Below are 24,504 nucleotides of genomic sequence, written 5' to 3'. Positions count from 1 at the left end.
TCTCTCCCTTCCTTTCTTTAATCGAAAAATCTATTCTTCTCATATATCCTGACCACAGTTTTTCACCCCCCATTACTCCCAGCTCACCCCCACTGCTCCTCTCCCCCACAGTGTTCCTCTCCCCCATATTTCAATCCAGAACATATTTCATCAGAACCTCAGATTAAGATTCTAAACACTGATTTTTGGATGATACATAATAGTGTGTCACCCGGTAACTCAGGTTGACCTGGAATTTACTATGCACCAGAGGTTGACCTCAGACTCACGGCTGTCTTTTTGCCTCAGCCTCTCTGGTGCTGAGATATCGGGTCTGAGCCACCAGGACCGTATCTATGAGGATCTTAGAATAATAAAGTCAGAATGATGATGTCCCAAAGACTCTGCTCCTTTCTTGACTTTCCCCAGCATGCTCTGGACATTCCTCCATAAAGAGAAAATGAAGAATCTGTCAAACAAATTCAAGTTTATTAACTCAGTAGTTAGGGAAATGGTGAGATTCAGAAATATCTCTGAAGGGGAACTGTTTCAGTACTATCTTTGAAGGGGAAGTGTCTCGGGGTGGATAGATATGGGTCTCAGTGAGCGTTTAACTGGAAACAGGCTGGAGCTGTCAGAGATTAAGACCCAGATGCTTATCAAGCTATGGGGGTGCCTCCCTTCAATCCCAGCACTTGGCAGAGAAGTGGATCTATGACTTTGACGCCAGTCTGGTCTACAAAGTGAGTTCTAGGGCAGTCAGGGCTACAGAGAGAAACCCTGTCTCCAAAAAACAAAACAAAAAATTAATAATAGTAAACAAGATCCAGATGCTTTGGGCAAATAGATATGTCACAGCTATAATACTGAGATGTTCTGTTTCATCCACAAAAAGGGAAATGTGATGGTCTCTGACAGAGGTTGTGTTCAGTCCTACACACACACTAAGCTGCCAGCATGCCCTTTGGCTTCATTCATGCCACTCACAGTGCCATCACCATCTTCTTCCACACTTGGATACCTTAGTGATCCTCATTGTTTATCTGGCTTTTACTTTTATTATTATTTTTTTCCCTGATCCTCCCACCTCTGCCTTCATGGTGACAAAAGTAGCTGCCTGCACCACCAAGGTTAATTTTTCTGAAGTTAGTGCAGACTCTACAGAATTACTAGCTTATTGTCTTTTTACTTGCTTAAATCTTTGAAAAGTTTCATAGCCACCTGCTGAACAAACAGTATCTCTCACCTTTAGCCGAAACCCACTTTAGCTTGGAGATTTATCTTGTCAAACAACTTCAGCTAAACTCTCGATAGAACTGTGCCTTTCTCACGTGGAAAATGAAAGAGGCATTCCCATTTGGCAAGCAGTCTATCCCAGCAGTCAACAGAGGGCAGCTAGCCCACATACCCGCCTCTTGTTCGTTTCTATTGGGGACAGGGAGCAGTGGGTTTGGTCAGTTGTTCTATTAGTTAATTTTATTCATGCTGGAAAATGGAGCATATTGTAGTAGAAACAAGGAAAGTTATTTTTATACAGGGTGATTGCTAATGAGGACTCTGATTGTCAAAAAGAATGCATTTGACCACCGAAACTCATTCCGTTTGTGTTAGAGAAGCACTGCCTATAAGCCTATAGTTTATCCCCCCCTCTTGTTGCAGCATCTCTACATCTAGATATCCTGTGTCTTTGCTTGCACATGTGAAAAAATGTGCAGAAGAGTACCAGTGTACAAAGAAGTTAGCATAGCTACCCCACGATGCTGCTATGGGCTCAGTTAGCCAACTGGCTCTAGGATCTTGGCTATTATTAGGGACTTGACTTGTAAACTGCTCCCTGCATTGGTAGAAAACTTCCTCAGTGATAGGTTGTCCTGTCACTTGGAAACTAAGCTTTTTCCATTGGGATTTTTTACGACTTCTGAGTCCTGAGACTTTACTATATTTACTTGGGCAGAAATTGGAGGAAAGAGTAACCTCTGTATGTCTTCAGACAGGAGGAAGAGGACCCACACGCACAGGTCTCTCCCCTTGCTGATTCTGTCATGATTTCTTTTGCTATACCAAACCTTAAATGGTAGAACCACTATTTTCTGAGCTTCTTCATTCTACTGAAGAATCAAAGGATATCTGGACAACTTGGGTTTTTTTTTATACTTTTATTACAATTATTTTTCTAGGACAATGTTAAACCATTAAAAATATCCATGTAAAAATGACAGGGATTTACTATAGAGTTTTCCTATATGGGGCCATCCTAATATTGGACATGAAAATACTGACCAATTTTTTTTTTTGTCAAAAATTACACTTTAAGTGCTTCCTGCAGCTTGGTTATTACTATTTGAATACATAGGCAACATAGATGCTGTAAGTATAATATGACCAGAAACATAATTGAAAATCTGCTCCTTCTGAGCAGAGGAATTTTACAGCAGAAAAAAAAAAAGAAATTTTTTTTTGCTAATTGTCCCGTGCTAATATGTTATTCACTAGCCACACATGGCTACTTAAATTTAATTAACTTCTAACTACACAAAATAAAAAAAAAATCCAGTCTTCTGAATAAATAGCCACATTTCAAGGTTTGGATGCCAATACTGGAAAACAGGAATACAGAAGCTGTTTGGTGTGACACAGATCTGCATCCTTCTTCTAGTTGATATTAATTCCGCTTCATATTTTGTTATTAACACATTAAAGGGAACCTTTAATTGAATGGACTCATGATAAATGTCGGCTGTAACTTGCTTTATGGTAGGAATGTATAGCTGGTTAAGGTAGGGAACATCACCAGCAGTGTCAGCTCTAGCACATTTTGATAAAGGTGACCTTTAGCTTAGCAATGGAAGCCAATTCCAGATTCTGGAAATGCTTGTTGTTTCACCAAGGAGCCTGCCAAGGGGCAGGGTGGGCTCTTTGGCCTGTCTTTTCTTCCCTGATTCCAGAAACTTATGCTCAGGGCATTCAGCCAGGTCTAGCTTACCAGTGTGCAGATCAAAGTGGATTTCCATGCTGTTCCTCCTACCATCCCTTAGGAAAGAGATCTCTATAATAGTACGCTTAGCATTTTCACTTTAGTAATTATTAAGTGCTTACTGAATACTAAATTAAATTTTGTTTTTAGGTCCTTATAATCTTGCATGAGAAAAGCAAACAGATTGTGTTGATATAATAATACTAAGTGGTGCCAATCTAAAAATTTGTTCAATATGCAGTCAAATGGGGATAAACAGCTTGAAATATCCACTGAAGGGCAGGGTCCCAAATTGCAGTGGGTACAGAAGGGGTGGGTACTAAGTGACAAGAAAGGTAGATAAAGGTACAATGGTAGACACTGGTGCTGAAGCCAAGGAGGTGGGATTGTAAGGGATCATATTAAAGGCCAGTGCCATTGTCCATCTGGAAACTGATGTGTCTCCTATTGATGAATGTGTTCTTTGGTGTTTCTTTTACCCTTGTCTCCTGTTTTTAACTTTGTCACTTGAGGTTGTAAACATCGTCTCTCACGTCAACTACTCTAAGCCCATCTGCTGCCCAGAATAAGATAATGGAAGGCCACTGCCACCTTCCTTCTCATCAGAGTCACTGGTCACTATTGCTCAAGGAGTCACTATGGAGGTGAGAGTGAATCAAGACTACAGAGAACCTGAAAGTGAGGGAATGAGGAAGGAAAATGCCCCTCGATGAACCTGGATTGTTTAGCACACCATAATGTGGTTGTCTTAGTCAGGGTTTCCATTCCTGCACAAACATTATGGCCAAGAAGCAAGTTGGGGAGGAAAGGGTTTATTCAGCTTAGATTTCCATATTGCTGTTCATCACCACAGGAAGTCAGGACTGGAACTCAGGTAGGTCAGGAAGCAGGAGCTGATGCAGAGGCCATGGAGGGATGTTACTTACTGGCTTGCTTCCCCTGGCTTGCTCAGCCTGCTTTCTTATAGAACCCAGGTCTACCAGCCCAGGGATAGCGCCACCCACAATGGGCTGGGCCCTGCCCCCTTGGTCACTAGTTGAGAAAATGTCTTACATCTGGATCTCATGGAGGCATTTACTCAACTGAGGCTCCTTTCTCTGTGATTACTCCAGCCTATGTCAAGTTGACACAAAACCAGCTAGTACAGTGGTCATTAGAACTTGTCACAGTTTCAAGGATAGAATTTTTCTAAATTAGGATTCTACAATTAGCATATAACACAATGCTGTGACCTTACCTCTCACAAAACTGCTTGTTAAATGTCCTTAGAACAGCTTTAAAATAGCAGCATAATGCAAGAAGCACAGGGAGATGGAGAACGTAGACTATTGACAAACTCATTAGAGCTCTTGGATGTAATCATGCTTGAAGCTTCCCATGGCTGGGCTCGGAGTGGAGGGAATTGAGTTCTCTATTTTGCTGGAGTCAGAGTGAGAGAGGTTTCTGCAATCTGCACATTGCAAGTGTACAAAACTCTTTTTCAGGGTTAACTAAAAACATTTCTGTTTCCATCGAATACAGATACAGCTTCCCTCTCCCACAGAGAATGCACCCACATCATTATTTTGGGAGAAGGGCAAAAGATCCAGTAGAGAGAAAGGCAGACATGACAAGCTCTACCTGATGAAATATAACTCTTGGGAGGAGGCAAGCTGATGGACCTAATAGCTTGGTGCTATGACTGTCATGCCTATCTTCTATAACATGTCAATATGAAAATTTAAAGCTACTAAGAAGAATTGGAAAGTCCTAGGGAGCAATTACTTATCTGCAGTGCAAAATCCACTGTTATAATTGTTTTGCCACATGCAACTTGGGCTTTGTCGCACATTTCATGTATCCATCCTATGTCCTTCCAGCTGTTCAGCTTATTGTTTTATAATATGTTTTAAAATAGGTGGCAGATGTGGGTCTCCTTTACTCACATATTATTGACTTGATATCTACGTTGAGCTTCCGTTGAGACAAGTCTTGGTATGTAGACTAAGCTGATCATAAGTTTGACATCCTGTTATGTCAGCCTCTTGAGCACTAGATTACTGGTGTGTACCATCACATATTGCTTCCAAATTTGTTCTCTATTGGATAGATCTAGTATGTCGAAAGTTCTGTCTGTAGTGAGTCTAATGATATATCTGTCTTACTTATATTTTAAACTTCAAGTAAATTGTTATTGCAATTTTAAATGTCTTCAATAATTCTTTCATATTGTAAAGCATGACTATTAGAAAACCATCGGAAAAAATACAAATTGCGCTTATGCAGATTGGCTTTTTTAATGAGTTAACTTATAGAGAAGTTGGAGATTGTCATCTATAAGGTGTAAAGTTTAACATGTCCACATACTGATGGCTACATTAGTCTTAAAAATCAGTTATATTCCTGGTAGCTCTTCTAAAGAAACATGGCCAGTGGCACTGCAGAAGTCAGTCTGCCTTAGGGTCAGTAAAGCTTTCCCTGATCAAATGGTCTGAAAGGCATTACAAATCTAGGCTCATGAAGAGCTTTGGCTGCTTTCATTGATAATATTTTACAGAACTCTTATAATTTTTATTTATTTATCTCTGTGTCTATCTGATTACTCTTCTATTTGTGTGTGTGTGTGTGCTTGTGTGTGTGAGCATGTGCACATGGAAGAACAGAGATCAACCTTGGGTATTTTTCTCAGGCACCACTCATCTTATTTTTTGAGACATAATTTTTCAGTGGCCTGGAGCTCACTACGTAGGCTAGATAGCCAGCAAGCTTCATGGAGCAGGGGTTGGGGAGATGCTGAGAGGAAAGAGAGGAAGAGAGAGTATTCTGCTGAGGCAACAACCAGAAATATTTCTAGGTTGACCTAAGTGAGGTTTATGTCTCACCCAGCGATGAGCTTCCAGGCCAGAAGGAACACAGCAATGATTTGGCAGCTCCTTCTGTCCTTTTAGCGCCCTGGTCAGGAAAGGATAGACATTAACTGGCCTATAGACCCAATAACCAGAAATATTCACCGGGTTTCATTCATAGAGGCATCTTGACATTTCTGGAGCATAAGGAACAAGACATACTTATCCACTGTGTTGGGGACCTTCATGTGTCTCTCAGATCTTTTATTCTCAGACTAAATGGTGAGGGACATTCTGTTAGGTTTTTTTTTTTCTTGCATTTCCTTTTTTTTTCTGCTCCCTTCATTCTTTATTAGTGTTATAGTATAGCAGCTTACAATTGCCTGTAACTTCAGTTGTAGGGGATCTTACATCCTCACACAGACATGTGTGCATAGAAAATAAAATGGAAAAAAAAATCTTCTCTGTTTTCTCCATCCTTGGGAAAGGCACAAGGACACAAGTATCAGTTGAACCCAGATGTAGGTTCTGTGGTAAGAATGACATCTTACCATTGGCATTCATCAGGGACAGAAGTCACTCATGAGTATTGGCTCCCACAGGACACTGTCTATTGTGTGTGTTCACGAATGTATAGTTTTATCATCTTACACTATTCCTATAGTGACAAGACAGTTATGATAGCTTTTATTGTTGCCATCTCGTTGATTTCCTCATTCATTCATTCATTCACTTATTGTTTTCTTGTTTGGTAGCAGAAAGACTGAAAATGTGGATTTTAACTTGCAGTTTGGTTACTTGTTTGCCAAGCCTATATAGCAGGTGAGTTATTACAATTGTTCTCCCTATAGAGTCTTTTGTTAATGGGTCCTGATAAACCACAGCTTTAGGCCGTTGTATACATATATTTCATTGCAGGCCCAGTGTTCATGATTGAAAAAGTGAAGGGTAGCTCTTTAAATGTTTTTCACACTAGTATGTGGGATCTTTCTTACAACACAATAGCCTTTCATAGCTTCCCTTATTCTTTTTGAATAACCACGAGTGAGTTTTTAAACTCTTAGAGCTACATGCCCCCACCCTTCTATTCTTGCTCTTTTCTACAGTTGGTTACATTACCAATGCATACAAGAAGGAAGCCATAGAAGGGAGTCCAGGAAGAGGCTGCTGAGGGGGAGATCACCCCAACTAAAGCCTTCACATAGATTTGGAGCATGGACCCAGAATAATGGTGACAGCGGTGTGCCTGCTGCTTACCAAATGCTGAATTCTGTGCGGAGAATGATAATTACTGACTCCGGAGAAGAAAAGCCATCAACCCTGTCCTGATTACTAATTAATCAAGGACTAACAGCTTTTAAGCCAGTGACTCTGCTTCAGCAATGCAAGTCATGATGCTTAAGAGTTGAGGGAACTCCAGATGCACTCTTCTGCCTGGTTAAAACCTCCATGTTAGTTTCGTTTGGTGGCTTGCTTCATTTTTTTGCCATTTGTTCTGTTTTTGGAGAAATGACATTTGGTGAATATTCTGTCTTTTGGGAGGCACAGAGAAGAAATTCTGGGGCAAGGCACTGAATAAAACTCTGGTACAGACATTTTCTCCTCCATACTGACAAGTCAGATTTGTCTTAATGAACACTTCATATGAAGTGGCTTAAAAATCTCTGAAGAAGGAAATTGAAGAAGATCTCAGAAGATGGAAAGATCTCACATGCTCACAGATTGGAAGAACCAACATTGTATAAATGACCATCTTTCCTAAAGCAATCTACAGATTCAATGCAATCCCCATCAAAATTCCAACTCAATTCTTCATAGAGTTAGAAAGACCAATTTGCAAACTCATCTGGATTAACAAAAAACCTTGAATATCAAAATCTATTCTTAACAACAACAACAACAACAAACTTCTGCGGGAATCACCATCCCTGACCTCAAGCTGTATTACAAAGCAATTGTGATAAAATCTCATGGTGTTGGTACAGAGATAGGAAAGTAGATAAATGGAACAGAATTGAAAACCCAGAAACGAACCCTCACACCTATGGTCACTTGATCTTTGACAATGGAGCTAAAAACATTCAATGGAAAAGGACAGCCTCTTTAACAAATGGTGCTGGTTTAACTGGCAGTCAGCATGCAGAAGAATGCAAATTGTTCTCTTCTTATCTCTTTGTACAAAACCCAAGTAGAAGTGGATCAAAGATCTTCACATAAAACCAGGTACATGGAAACTATTAGAAGAAAAAGTGGGGAAAAGCTTAGAACACATAGACACATGGGAAAATTTCCTGAACAGAGCACCAATGGCCTATGCTCTAAGAATCAACAAATGGGACCTCATGAAATTGCAAGGTATCTGTAAGGCTAAGGACAGTGTCAAGAAAACAAAACACAGCCAACAGACTGAGAAAGAATTTTACCAATCCCACATCTGATAGAGGGTTAATATCCAATACACACAAAGAACTCAAGAAATTAGATTTCAGAGAATCAAATAATCCATTAAAAATGGGGTACAGAGCTAAATAATTCTCAACTGAGGAATTCCAGATGGCTGTGAAGTACCTAAAGAAATGGTCAGCATCCCTAGTCATCAGGGAAATGCAAATCAAAACAACCCTGACATTCTACCTCATACCAGTCAGAATGGCTAAGATCAAAATCTCAGATGACAACAGATGCTGGTGAGGATGGAGATAGAGGAATATTCCTCTATTGTTGGTGGGGTTGTAAGCTGGTACAACCACTCTGGAAATCAGTCTGCAGTTCCTCAGTAAATTGCACATAGTCCTACTTGAAGACCCTGCTATTCCACTCTTGAATGTATACCCCAAAAATGCTCCAACATATTATAAGGACACATGATCCACCATGTTCACAGCAGCCTTATTTATAATAGCCAGAAGCTGGAAAGAACCCAGATGTCCTTCAACAGAGGAATGGCTTCAGAAAGTGAGGTACATTTACACAATAGAGTACTATTCAGCTATTAGAAACAATAAGTTTTTAAAATTCCTAGGCAAATGTATGGAACTAGAGAATATCATCCTGAGTGAGGTAACCCAGTAACAAAAGAACACACATGGTATGCAGTCACTGATAATTAGATACTAGCCCCAGAAAGTTCTGAATACACCAGAAACAATTCATAGACCTTAAGAGGCTCAAATAGAAGAAAGGCCAAAACGTGGAAACCTCAGTTATTCTTAGAAGGGAGAAAAAAACACTCTCAGGACAAGGTACAGGATGTAGTGGCAGAGCAGGGATTGAAGAGGGGATCATTCCTGGGCTGCCTCACCTGGGGATCCACCCCTTGTACAGCCACTGGTTCAAGCACTATCTCTGATGCTGGGAAGTGCTTGCTAGCAGGAACAGGATAGGGGTGCCTCCTCAGGGGCTCTGCCAGAGTCATGCAGCTGAGCATGCTTGCAGCTCACCATCAAACTGAGCATGGGGATCCTAGTGATGGTGCTGGGGCAGGGGATACAGGACTTAAGGGGTTGCTGTGTCATAAGAACAACATTGTTGACCAACCAAATTTTCCACAGCTCCCCGGACTAAAACACCAATCACTGAGCACACATGGAGAGACCGATGGCTCCAGTTGCATATGTAGCAGAGAATAGCAGTGTCTGGCATCAATGTGAGAGGAAGCCTTTGGCCCAGTGAGGGCACATTTTCGCAGTGTATGGGAAGCCAAGGCACGGAGATGGAGAGGGTGATTGGGAGCTGATGCACCTTTGTGAAGACAAGTAGAGGGGGAGAGGAGATGGGATCTTGGTGACTGAAGGGAATAACATTTGAAAAAAAACAGAAAATAAAGAAAAGAATTAAGTATAATATTGCATTCATAATGCATTTATTTTACAGGCATGTTATTTATTGACTGATTTATTTAATCATGCAGTAACATTTTTTTCTAATGCTTGAAATTTTATAAGCTCTTTTTGTCATTAGATGTATTTTGACATACAGCTTATTACTTTCTGGGGAGTGGAGGAAGCCCTGAAGGCACTGTGTGTAGTTTGACATGGTGTCCCCAAGGTTTTAAGACCCATGGAAATGGGAAAGCCTTCTCCTTAGGATTAATCTTGGTTAATGACAAATCCTTCCATTGGTTTGAGTGCAAATGTTGACAGTGTGTGCAGACACAGTCATCTTTATTTGAACACAGACACAGAAATGTATTTATCTCAACCCTCAAAGTGAACATTTAGATCAATCCTCCTTCATTCTTATATCCCAGTAAGGACAGTTATGCTTCAAGGTTTTTGATATATTGATATACTGATGTTCAGAAAGCTGTACTTGTTGATATGGATGTGACAGGACATAAAAGACACCTTTCTCCAGCCCTCCACATCCCTAGTAACCGTTTATACATTTCATCATTGGGTAAATATAGATCTTATTGCTCAACTTGCATTTCTGTCCTTTCAAGTTGGAGTGAGTACTTACCAAGAATTCTTTTTGTTTTAAAGATTTATTTATTATATATAAGTGCACTGTAACTGTCTTCAGACACACCAGAAGAAAGACATCGGATCCGGTTTCAGATGGTTGTGAGACCACCATGTGGTTGCTGGGATTTGAACTCAGGACCTCCGGAACAGCAGTCAGTGCTCTTAACCTCTGAGCCATCTCTCCAGCCCCCAAGAATTCTTATGGATTAAAAAACATGCCAGTTAGAACTATCAAGATGGCTTAGCCTGTAAAAGCAGTTGTCTAAAAGCCTGGTGAAGAGAGTTCAATCCTCTGGACAGACACAGTGGAAGGAGAGACTCACCTTCTTCAGTGGTTTTAAAAATACACCAGAACAAGCACATGACCACCATGAATCAATTTAAATAATTAAACAAATGCAATTATAAACCTTCCAACTTCTTTTCATCTGGGCTGTTTGATGTTTTCATGACCAGGGATCCCATATATATGTATACATAGTTTGGCACTCACCCAAGAAGAACTTGGGCCCATTTTGTTTTGCTTTGAATGAAAACTGATTTTCAGCTATAATATTTTAATACATAATCCAGAAAGATGACCTTAATTTTTCTTAGACTATGTTGCTTCATCTGATCCTTGTCTGTGGAGTGTATGTTGGGAGAGGAGAAAGGATGATTGGAAGGGAGAAGCTACTGTTTTTATTTACTTAAAAGGCTACAAATTCAGGGTGATTTTTATTTCAATAAAGAAACTTCCACATTCCCCCAGAGCACCAGAGCTTCTTTCTTCTGTTCAATGGTGATGAACCATTTTCATTTAGAAAATGCCAATAGCTTTAATGAGTTAGGCCTGCCCCTTTCACTGAATGGCTGCTGCTCACTGATCTTGCAGGCAGAGAAGGGCAGCACACATGGATATGCCAAAGAATTCTTCCTGATTCCGAGCCTGTATTAAGATTTTATCATCAAGTAGACACACACAGCCTATGAAATGTAAGGTGATGTAGTGTGGTGGTATTGTTAATACAAGGGGCAGTTTACATCTGGAACAGTATCTGATGTCTTGCTAGATGATGAACTATGTAAGCACATGCTTCTCAGGGCAAGTTAGAGCCAGTCCTTTGGAGGTCTATGTTACTAGAGTTGTGAAGGAGACTATTGGTTTTTCTGTAGCGTGTTGTGGGGACCTCTCTCAACCTTCAGATCACCAGGCTTTGCTCCCAGGTATTGACACAGTGGGGAGAAGGAGGATCTTTAGCTTGTGTGTGTGTGTGTGTGTGTGTGTGTGTGTTACTTTAGTCAAGTATTTGTTGATCCTGAGTTCTGTAAACTGGCATTTCCTCCAGGAAACTTTTGTGAGGAGTCCTGTCCTCAGTCTATGCTTACTAGGTTTCTGTGCCTCTTGATTTGTTCATTTTGAACAATCCATCCTATGCCTGATTTTCCCAGGCACACTTCCTCTGAAAGATTGGATGAGAGCTCCATTTCCAACTCTAGGAGAACATGAGTTGCTCTTGAGAAGGTGATCCCTTTAGCCAAGTGCTAGATTCCTGCCCTCCCCTGTTCTAGCCTTCCCAGTGAAGTTCCACTACTGATATATTCCAGACATTCTCACATCTGGGAGATGTTTGGGATGTGCACAAGACTATTTTTAAACACCCTCCTATAACATCAATAACAATTGTGACAAAGACTTAGAAGTGCTTATATTTACCAGACTCTTAGAGTACTTAAAATATACCTCAGACTACAGAGTTGGAGGTGATGATGGGATTATTTTTTTTCCAGTTTACAGATGAAGAACCCCAACTTCAGAGATATTACATGGCTTTCTCGAGGTCACAGATGAAAAGGAGTGATTCTAAAGCAGGCAATTTGGTTTTATACCTGAGAGGCTGACTCCTGCTGACAACAAGGAGTCCTGGTGGTCTACAGCAAGAGAGCACTGTGAACTGTGTTGGGTGAAGTGGTAGAGACATGATTGTTGCATTTGACAGCATGTGGGAATTCATAATTAACAGTTTCATTTTCTAAACTAGTGTGTCCATTGTCTAAGAGCTCGTTAGCCTCGGCTACTTACAACCTGCTTAGGGATCAAGGGAGACAGACAAAGCTTGAAATATTGGCCTTTAAGAAAATAATACCACCTCACATAAGCTGATGGTTCCGTGGGTGGATCTGGAGTCAGTCAACACTACTGGATAAAAGTTTAGTTTTCAGTCTCTGCCACACCGTGGATGGGGCTCAGGAGAGAAACAGAATCTATTATAGACAAATTAAGAAAACAATGTTTTTCTTGAATACTGCATAAAAATTCCCAAGGCTAGAATTGATTTTTTTTTCTGTGCAGAGGTTTTCATATTTAGATTTGTCAGCATGCATATGGAAAAATGAAGAATGTATGTTTTCTTATTAAGTTCCAATAGCCAACATGAAGTGTGATTCAACTAAAAGTACCTGAGTATTTTTGCTTCATACAATCACTGCAATCCATGCCTTTTGAATTCACGATTACTAAACTGAATACTTCTGGTTAAAATTGCCATTTGAAGACAAGTCCCTTCAGTCCCTTATAATTTATTGTTAGTTAGTGACAATTCTTGTTTTTATTTCTGGAATGTAGTACCATGTGGAACAATTGCTTCATTTAAGAATTGTATATATTTTCCATTGACAATGACTCTCTTGCCTGTTTAATATGGCCCAGACTTTAGGGAGACAACATGATTTAGACCTCCCCAAAGCTGCCTTGTAAAAGTGAAGGTATGGGCTGCTTCCCAGTTTGAGAGACAGAGTTAAACTTCTTTCTTGAGAGCCTCTTGGACTTCTTAGGATGTTTTGGGACTTAAAGTTTTGCTGCTAATGGTTTGGTATCTTACAACATAGGAAGTTATGTACATTTTATCATATACATTCTACAAGCTTTTATCTTTTTAGGGTAGAATGATCCAAGCTTTAAGCACTGAAGACTAACTCATATGACTGCTTGTGTTGTTATTTATCTAATACTTTAGTCTGTATTAATTAACTTTAGTAAAATACATTTGCCTAAGAAGGAAAATTTGTATAAATATCTGAGTAATTAAGAATAAAACCTTTGTCAGCGGTCACAGTTTTCATTACAGAAGGACCACAGACAAAGTTATGAAAATCTTCTACAGGTAGCAGTGCCTAATTTCCAGAGACTGCAGACTTCAAAATCTAGCTTCTATTCCTTACTGAAGATTATGAACTGAGTAATGCAAGCTTCCCATAAGTAGAACCTGTACTAGAGATGTTTTCCCTTCCCATATGACTCCAGCCCTTACAACCTGAGGATTATTCAGAGTCATGTGTGTCTTCCACAGACTTCTAAGGATCTGCTGTCATCACCTGTTAATCCTGTAAGAGGTGTGTTCCTATGATCAGCAACTCCATATTTCTACAACTAAGCAAGGACTATCTTTGATACTTTATTCATATGTTAATATGGAGTGGCCCAAGAGTGAACTTCAAGTATCACTCAGTTGATCAAATACCTGACAAATTAGAATAAGAGCAAAAACACACTCAGTAAAGGTGGACATATATATATTCCAAAAGACACTACCAGTGACCTAATGCCAAGTGCTCAAATCCTATCACACACACACAAAAAACATAAACATAAAAATCCAAGATATTGTCTTCCCTATTAACTGGTACTACCAAAATAATAATTCTCGAGGAAAGCAATGTAGAAGAACAGAAGCAACAAGAAAATTATTTCAAAGTAGCAATTATAAATATGTTCAAAGAACACAATGTGTATATAAATAATGTTGTAATAAAGACCAAGAAAACCAAATAACAGTTGCACATAATAAAACAACTCAAGATACGAAAATAAAATAAAGAAATATAATCTCAGAAGAAAAACAAAATCAAAATGAAACTTGAAATAAAAACTTCAGTAAGTCAAATGAAAACTTCAGTAGGAAGCCTCATCAATAGATGGATCACATGGGAGAGAAACTATTAGGGCTTGAAGACAATGTAGGGGAGGTGGAGAAGAAATAAAAATCTACAAAATTCCCACGAGAGGAAAATGCAGGAACCCTGGAACAATCTAAGAATACCAAGCTTAAAAATAATAAGTGTGGAATAAGCAGAAGGAATACAGATCAAAGGCACAAAAATAGTTTCAGCAATCATGGAAGAAAAAGATGACTTGCATGTGCAAGAGGCATACAGAACACCAAATATTATCAGGATAACTGATGACATTATATAATAATGAAAACAATGCACAGAACAAATTAAGGATGTTGAAAACAAGAAGAGAGGAAGGTCAAATTTTACTTAAAGGCATGCCTATCCAAATAACAATTGATTTTTTCCAATGAATCCAGAAGAGAATAGATCAATGCAAGATAGTTTCTGAAAGATCACATTTGCCAGCACAGACCACTATGTCCAGAAACTACTTGTCATAACTGAAGGAGATTGAGAATTTTATTTCTCCAATAAAAATGTGTTAAAGAAATTATGATCCCACATTATATAAGATGCTGAATAGAACACTACAAAATGAATAGAATAAACATCCAACAACGACAGCAAAACATTACAAGTATACAAGTCAGTGGTTAAGCAAAGGAGGAGTAAGAAAATAAAATAGTAAAATGGCAGGATACAATACATATCTTTCAAGAATAACTTTATCACTGTTGCAAATGACTCAGTCAAAAGACATAAACTACAAGACTTGATTAAAAAATAGAATGCATCGTTTTGCAGCCTTTAAGAAACACAAATCACAACCAAGATAGACACTACCTTAGAATGAAAGGATGGGCACAGGTGTTTCAAGTAAACTTAACCAGGAAACTAGTAGAAGTTGCTATTCTTATAGACAAAGTAGACTTCAGACCAGATGTAATCAAAAGAGATGTAAGTTTCTTCATTCTGATCAAGGAAACAGTGTATTAAGAGAATACAATCATAAACATAAATGTGTCAAAATTGGGTGGACCAAGAAAATGTTCCAAGATTTAAAGCAACGAATAAATCCTAATGTATTCATAATAGGTGACTTTCAGCAATGGATAGATGCTCCAGACAGAAAATGAGGAGAAATAAAAGAAATAAAAGGCACTATACATCCATTGAGTATAACTGATATCTATACAACATTCTGTCCAAACATTTGTGAGTATAGTCTTTTCGGCCGCCCTTAGACCCTTTACTTAAATAGAACTCATACTGGATCACAACACTTCTCCCAATAGATCAGGAGAACTGAATTAGCTTCTTGTGTCTTATCTGAACACAACAGAATAAATATGGATATAAACAAAACCAGAAACCAGAGAAAATATACACAGTCATAATACTGAGTAGCAGACTATTGATAGATGAACAGGTTACTGAAAAAAGAAAAGCATACAAACCAAATAACACACTTAAGGAAGTACAGGAAAGCCAAGAGAACACACGCAAACAAGTTGAAGCCCTTAAAGAGGAAACACAAAAATCACTTAAAAAGATAAGGAAAGCACAAAAATTTATATTCTATAAATTAATGTGCACTAACTCCCCAGGTACTTGTCTTTATACCCATCGATTGGTGCATCTCTCACTCCTCGTGTATAGTATAAAAGTCTGTGGAAGTTTCATTCCCAAATGGGACATCTATGTCACATACCTTCCTCACAAAGCTGAAAGGTGATTGAAGAATAGGCAATGGGAGGATCAGAATAGACAAATATAATAGATGACTGCTACTAGTCACCATTTGTGGACAGGACATGCCTGCTGCTCATATGAACTCACAGTAGCTCTGACTGCATGTTCAAGACCTGCACAAGATCAGTTCTGCCAAAATCCCAGCGTGGATGGGTGGGTGGAGAAGGGGAACATAACTTCTCATCTTTAGCTGAGGAGCTATTGGCAATTAATGTCTGTGGGGAAGAAGGAGAGTCAGTTCCTTGTATGATGTTTTCCCTGAGAGGCTATTCATGCTCCAGTAGATGGCTGTACTCTATGTGTGTATTGACAGGACTAAATGAACTCAGTGGATTGAAAAATCAAACAGACAATGTTGGGAAGGAAAACTGGGTGAGCAGGTAGGAGAGGAGATATAGGGGAAGGAACTAGGACAGGTTTGTCAAAACATATTACATCTATGAAATGTTCAATTAAAATAGATTTTTTTTGCAATGTTTAAGCATAGTCCACACAACTGCATAAATAAGGCAGTTTAATCATTGGCTTCTGCTTATGCTCTGGACTTGTAGGCTGTCCTCTTGTTTATATAATCAGCAACTTTCTAAAAGTTGTTAAAGGCCTAACTAGCCTTTATCTTAAACTTTCTCTTAAACTTTCTCCTTGATGCAAACAGAGGACCAATAAGAAAGTCACATTGTAACTCAGTGTTCATGTGCTACAGAATCTAACACCTACTTCAAACCACTTTCAATGATGTGTTTTGATGGAGATGAGGTGCCAAGCAACAGAGAAAACACATCCTTCCTTCCTAACAGAGCCAGATTGCTTCACCCAGGCAGGGGACTAGAGCATAGTTATAATTACCCTTATGGTAAAAGGTTTTGGAATAAGCTAGGACCCTGAGCATCCACTGGAACAAAGCCATGTGGTAATGTTGTTCCTGTTCCTTTCCAACTAGCACCAGATGGAGTATACTGCCTCCACCCCACCTGAAATTTATTTTTATTTTGACAGAAACTTGAAGGAAGGGGGTAAAGCACAACTCCTATAGTATATCTCTTGAGGCAAATATCAGAACACAACTTGTCAAATGGAATGTTAATTGGCCTTGAAAGACAGGCTGTTCATATTTGGTACTACTATGTCTGGCACTGATGAACTTTGGGAAATATTAATTTCCTATGGAGTCTGAACAAATACAGCAAAGACTTATTGTCACAGTTCTCAAGGACAAATCTAAAATAGTGTCACTTGGCCAAAATCTTCAGAGCCTTTCTTTGTATCTTCAGGGTCCACATTGTTGTTTCTAGTTTTGTGTCACCTTGACACAAGCTAGAATCATCTGAAAGGAGAGAACCTTAATTGAGAAAATATCTCTATAAGGTTCAGATATAGGTCCTTTTCTTAATTAGTGATTAATTGGGAAGGGTCAAGCCCATTATGGGTAGTGCTATTCCTAGGCTGGTGGTCTTGGGTTCTATAAGAAAGCAGGTTAGGCAATCCATGATGAGCCCGCCAGTAAGCAACATTTTTTCTAAGGCCTCTGAATCAGCTCCTGTCTCCATGTTGCTGTTCTGTTTGAGATTCTGTTCATACTTTCCTCAGTGATAGACTACTATATGAAAGTGTAAGCCAAAATAAAGTAAAAAATACTTTCCTTCCCAACATACTTTTGGTCACATGAGGGGGCGTCCCTGCAAGTGTAATACATGGAGGAAAACCTCAAGAAGAGATAAGAATGAAAACTCAGTGCAGATTGACTTCGTCTACCTGGTTGTGACTTTAGGGAGTCCAATGTCAGTTGGTTCACTGTCAGCAGATTTAAAACGCAGTACAGTTTGGGAAATGGTTTTTAGGTAGCAATCAGTCTAATTCCAGGTACACAATAAAATTTGAGATGTGACTACATAGAGATTCTCTTTCAGTGTTTATAAGGGTGGGTTCTATAGCTAAAGGGCCTAGAATCTAATGGGGTCTCTGATCAATAGCATATTGGTCAGCAGCCCATAAATTACTTGTGACATCTATCCTAAAGAAGGATAATTGGTCTAGGGAGAGAAGAGTCTGATTATTCTTAGGAATTTGGATGAGGTCTATACCTTCCTATAGCAAAAAGGTCACCAGGTTCTTAGCGACCTTCATTTTCAGCTTTCTGGATGGAATGCAGTTATTTGATTTTATCTCCTGCACTGAGATAACCCTATTTGATTAAGATTCCTTCTTAGTTCTTTTTGAGTACAAGGTCCTCTGTGCCCCAGAGAATCATGGTTCATCACATCAGTGGTAACCCTAACTAAGGATGATACCTTGCCTTTCTCAACATTCCTTGGCTGCATGAATTTGGTATCTGCCTTAATGATTAATACTTTCCTTTACATATTTTTCTTGTCCTCCATCTGTTACTTGCGGCAAGTTCAACAAACTACAACACATTGTAGGCTTAAACCACACCCTTTATCCCATTCTGGTGGTCAGAATGTCTAAGTACTAATAAGTTCAATCTCTGGTAATAGCTTCCTGGTCTACAGGAAGCTGTCTTTTCAATGTGCCAATATTTGGCTTACAGACAGGACATCTCTGCTTCTACTATGGTTGGCCATTCTAATCTTATGGACTCAACCTCCATCATCCACTTCCTCCTGAAGACCATTAATTACCATTCACTTTGGGCTTATGAGTTTAGTATATGAATGTGGGTGGTGACCATAAGACACAAACCATTGAGTTTATGTTTCACCTAGATAACCAAAGATGATCTCTTCTTAAACTCTAGCTTAATTGGGACATTGTTTACCAATGTCCAGATTCCTGGTACTCAGATGTTGATATATGGTTGAGAACCCATTTTTTTAAGCCTAACTCAGGGGTAAGAACAGAGACCTTGGTGGAAAGGGTTGTGAAGTAACCATGAATGTAGTATTATTTGTCATTTGGTCAACTCACTCCTGACAATTGTCTTTTGAGATATTGTCTGCTTTTCAAAAATGAAATGATGTCAGGGTCTTAAACCTGTGTTCACTGTGGCTTCCTGGACTTCTAAGTATCAGGGCCTTTACCAGATCCAACTGCTGACATCCAAACCACATAATATTTCCAAACTCCCTCATCACATATTAACGGGTATACACTGAGTGCAACATCACAGTTATGTGGCATCTATACCAGCTCCTGCCTTTTGCTCAAATTCCTTTAAATGCAAGCTTCCTGTGACTGCACCTTCATCTTAGGTGAGGGTTGAGCCTCACAAAGCAAAACAGACGAGGGCCTCACACGATGAGTATCTTCTTATTTCGCATGCTACAGTATTGATCAAGTATTCAGAATTTTTGTTGAGTCAGTCAACCGCATTGATCACTTGTTTATCTTGCCTACAGGAGACAGAAGCATCCAAACTGTTCACCTTCATGCAGTGTCTCCGCGCTGCTCTGTAAATTAGGTTTGGTAGGAATGGCAATTGCTGCTAGGATGGAACCTCCTAGGGCTCTCAGCCACAAGCTGTCAACCAACTTTACTCCAACAGAAGTTTTGCTAGAGCAATGAAACATTCTGGCAGGAATGACTGGCCTAGGATGCTTCACTCATGGTACAGTCTTAGGGAAGGAATTAGCAATGACCTTGAGTGTCTTCCTTCAGTCCAGCTGAAATGAGAAAGCACGTGACAAGGGACTCTCTCTCCCACCATTAGGTAAAAGCAGGTTTTTAAATTGTCTGTACCCTGGGCTGAGCTTGAGGAAGAAGACTGACTGAAAACAAATTCCCCATACAACGTATTGGTGATGTTTAAAATGCCTTCCTGTTCCTTGTTTCTAAATTTTAAATATGAAGCTTCTTTCCTTGGGAGTGGGAACTGAGGGGTGGGCTTTCTGTGGCACAGCATGAAGAAACAGACCTGGGGGGCATTTAAGCCAGTCTATATTGTGTTTCTAATATAAAACCTTCCTATGGATAAATTTTTTTTGCAGAATTCAGCCCAGTGCACAGGCATAAGCAGAGTTTGGGCACCATTCACACAGACCAATTTTTTTTTTTTAATTTTATTTATTTTTCAGAGTGGTTGCTGTGAAAAGCTGTCTTTTTTCTGTGGGGCCAAGTGAGGTTATCCTCCCTCCCCAGTCTCTTCTCCTTCTTCCTCTCAAGCATCAACTTCAGGCAGTCCCGAGACAGCAGACAGCTGTTCCTTTCCAGTTCCTAATGGCTTATGTCATAACTCGGCATTTATCTCGGGCACTCCATGGGATTGGGCTTATTATCTTATTGCTTTGCCACTGCAGAATTTATTGCATACAGGAGCCTGCTGCTGGCTGGGGGCTGGGAGCTGCAAGTGCAGAATTTTGGAGTCCTTTTGAATTAGGGCACCAGATGCCTAAGCAAGATAAACCTGCTATTGCCCTCGCCCAGGGGAAGAGATGTCTCCCTCAGAACCCACCTTCTGCAAAGTTAACAATTTAGATTAAATTAGTTGAGAACACAGGAAGGCAATTTTCATTTGTAAAGGGATTAGTTTTTTTTTTTTTTTTTTTTCTTCTTCTCCCTCCTTTTCTTCTTAGGCTGGAAAAACAATCTAAACACAAAGATAAATTGAAATGGGATTTTATTTTTAAATGGCTTTCACTAATACAAGTAATAATATAAAGGGAAATCTGTTTGGGTAATGCTGAATAGTGTCTAACTGTGGCATTCAAATAACTGCAGGTAATACATTTAGGGCTTTAATTTGTTGGGCTAGCATTTACTGGCTTCAGTGAACTGAAAATGCCCGTTAGAAGTCTCTCCCCAGGCATACTCTCAGAGGTGACGCCCCACCAGCACTGTCCTAGGGTGGATAGAGCTCCAGAAGCAACTGGAACTGAGCAGAAAGCAAATGGCCTTTAGCATCAAATAATTTGCATCCATAATGCAATGTAATCTATAGAGCACTCGGCTGAATGTTTTATACTGGGAAAACTTGAATTCATGCTATAAAACATAATCAAACTCATTTCATGATAATGAACTACTCAGGTTTAATGAATTTTTCCTTAAGTGCGGAGTTAATGCCCCTACTTTAGAAATACTTTTGTCCAGTGAGTAGTGAAATGACTGATCACTCACATATTCAATGGGATATTTCATAGGAACAGGAAAAGCGGAGAGAGAAAAATATGTCTCATTTCCCCATTTGCTTAAAAGTGCAATTGTTAAAACTAAGTTACAATGGAACTTTAGCATGCCCAGACAAGCCGTGCTTTTCTGAAATTCAGAGATTTCCGAGGGAAATGGTGCAGGCTCTTCCTGCCACCTGCTCCTTTGGTCATAGATTAATAACATCTGACCAAGCATGAATTCACGCTGGGGCCATCTGCTATCGCGAAGTGGGATGTGGTTCAGTTTTCCCAAGCAGGAGTCTGTAAAACTACCCGGCACAGCTCTCAGTCCAGAGTCATCCTGCTTTGATCCATGACCTATTTTGCTAACAGGAATTCAGAGTCCATTCTTGGTCAGAACGCATGGACTTCATCTATTTGCTTCTGGTCAGGGCACTGGCTCCCCTGTAATTTCCTGACAACCAAGGCCTTCTCTTCTATTGTATAATAATGGGATGTCAGCTGAGTGTGAACATTTACCTCTGTACTTTGAAACTGTTTATGAAGTTGAGAAACCTTCCCATAACATTCTCCTGTTCTCACTTCCCTTGCTTTGCTCGGTCACCCAAACCTGCCCTCACCACCACCAGACAGTCCTTGTAGCTGTGACCACTGTGTTGTCTCCTCCCTCCCCCAAATCTCTCCATGCTTAGCTCTTCTGTTGCTAAGGAGCTGAGAGGCTCTGAGAGATAAGAAGGATGGGACAGTAGAGGAGGACCAGTCCTTCTCAGTGTCCATTATCTGGTTTCTACAAGTCTCACCTAACCCTTCCCAGCCTTTCTTCCCCTCTGTAGCCAGATCCTCTGCTGTTTCTGTTATTCTACAAGAAAACACTTATTTCCAGAAAGCACTGTGTGCAGTGGAAATGGAATCAGGCCAGCTACTAAGGGACTTAATCTAACTATAATGCACTTGGCCACATAAGGAAAGCCATTTGAGCTTACAGTGTTGCAAACAAAAAACCAGAGCCCTAAAGTAGAGGGTCTCATAGCGGTATCTCTAGCACAGGCAAGACTCGCTTTTTTCCACTTGGAATGAGGCTGAGTAGCTGGTACCGAGGCAGTTATTTTGTGACTCTGGGCCAACCAGTGTGAAGATATAAGATGGCATAATTCATTTGAAAAAGCTAAGCTCTGGAGACATTCATTTTCCTCAACATCTTTTCACACACACACACACACACACACACACACACACACACAGAGAGGGAGAGAGAGAGAGAGAGAGAGAGAGAGAGAGAGAGAGAGAGAGAGAGAGAGAGAGAAAGAGAGAGGGAGGGAGGGAGGGAGGGAGGAAGGGAGGGAGGGAGAGAGAGAGAGGAGGGAAAGAGACTTTATTGTAGTAATCTGCTATTAGTGATTTTTCTGTTGCAAACATCTAAATGCAAACCGAGGACTACAACTTTAGTGTATTTAATGCTGTTCACTAGAGAGTTCAAAGGTCAAGAACCATGTTTAACTTACTGTCACACCATTCACGGGATAAACCTTTTCTGTCAGAGATGTAGGGACTTTTATCTGTCTGCTCTACTTTGTGAGACAAGTTTAATTAAGTAGCTCTGGCTGGCCTCAAACTCATGACTTCATCTTACTTCAGCTCCCCAAGTCCTAGAATTATTCGAGTGCATCATCACATTCAGCCTTTAAGGGTAACATTCTAGCATTTCCTTAAGCACCGTGCTAGTATTTATCTTAGTACTTTTCCAGTTCCTTATATAAAATACTTTCAAAAACAACAAGCAATTTAGGGGAGTAATGGGTTATTTTAGTCCTCAGAGTCAGATTGCAGTCTATCATTATGAGGAAGTCATGGGGGTAGATATTGGAGACAACTGGCCATAATGTATTCACAGTCAAGAACCAGAACTCAATGAGTGCATGCATGCTAATGCTCCGCTAACTTTCCCTACTCTTACATAATTTCGAATTCTGTGCCTAGGGAATGATGCCACCCACAGTGGGTGGAAATTACATCAATTAATGTGATCAATATAATTCCCCACAAGCATTCCCAAAGGTTCATGTCCTAGAAATTCTGGGTACTGTAAAGCTGATATTTAACATTAGCTGTTCTGATTCCATCTCTTGTCAATTTGAGCTGAACACAATGTTTAAGCTATGATCTTTCAACCCTTGCCCCTATAGGCTCATGGCCATCTTAGTATTCAATCCAAAATAACCAGTTCCAACATTTTATAAGCCTAGTATCTCTTAAATCTTAGTACCCATTAAAACAAAACAAAAGCAAGTTACTAACATCCAATGTATTCTGCCACAGAATTCCTACTCCAAAGTGGAATGATCTGGACTTCACAGGAAATGGTCAAACCAAAGCAAACCTTAAACCTGGCGGCAAAAACATAAAATCCAACAGCTGTATATCTGGCATCTGGAGTTGGTAACGGAGCCATCTGCACAACAAAAGAGTCTGGGTAGGCACAGCTAATAATGACCTTTGACCTCACACCTACAGCTTTCTTCTGCAGATATCCTGTGATTCTGACATTTCCAGTATCCTGGGATGTCCTATCTCTACCTAGGCTTCTTTGTGTTCTCAGTTTCAAAGGATAGCTTTTCAGGGTCTCCATGAAAGGACTGTGATCCTGTCCCACATTGTCTGGCATCAGTATCTCTTTGGAAATGTGGAGCAAGACTCCATGCCTCCTTTAAGTTTGTACCTTTCATGCCTCTAAAACCAGAACTATATAAACAAGATTCTGCTACCAGCTAGATATGGGGTCTCCAGAAAGTTAGATTTTAGCCCATGGTATCAGGCTAGTGTCCATTGGTTTAGGGAAGTCACAGCAACAGGAGCTTGAAATAGCTGGTCATGTTGTACCCATATTTAAGAATAAGTGAGTGCACACACTCACGGCTTCCCTACTCTGACTGCATATGATGTGATACCTACTTCAAACTCCAGATGTTTGAGTTCCAGGATATGCTGGGCTACAGCCTGGAGCTGTGGTACTAAAGTAAATTCTTTCTCCTTTAAATTGCCTTTCCAGAATATTTGATCAGAACAAGAAAGAAACTACAATGCTATCTATTCTTCTATAAATGTCTTTAGATGATGAATGTGAATATAAAGTTTATAACTTACTCTCTTCTTGTGGAAAGTAGTTTGTGCATTAAAATGTCAAGTATAAAAAAAGAAATCATTTTATATGAATAACTAGTATAACTAATTGCAATAATTTTCAGATAAAAAGTTATATCTAAATTGAAGTAACTCATTCTTTTGGCTAATTTTATGATGAACATTCATTTCATTTTGCCTGTATTAAAACAAATATAGCTATTGGTTGCAAAAGTAATTGGCTGGATATTTTAGCTTTGGAATGAAACTTGGATTTGAATTTAATTTACCTGAAGTTGATTCAATAAGTAAATATTTGATCTTTTAAAACTTGATTGATTGAAACAGTCTAGCCTTTTATATATTCATACCTAGATATATAGCAGTGG

This window comes from Micromys minutus (genome assembly GCF_963924665.1).
Source record: "Micromys minutus genome assembly, chromosome: 21".
In the NCBI taxonomy this organism is placed as follows: Eukaryota; Metazoa; Chordata; class Mammalia; order Rodentia; family Muridae; genus Micromys; species Micromys minutus.
This window is presented reverse-complemented; position numbering follows the sequence as displayed.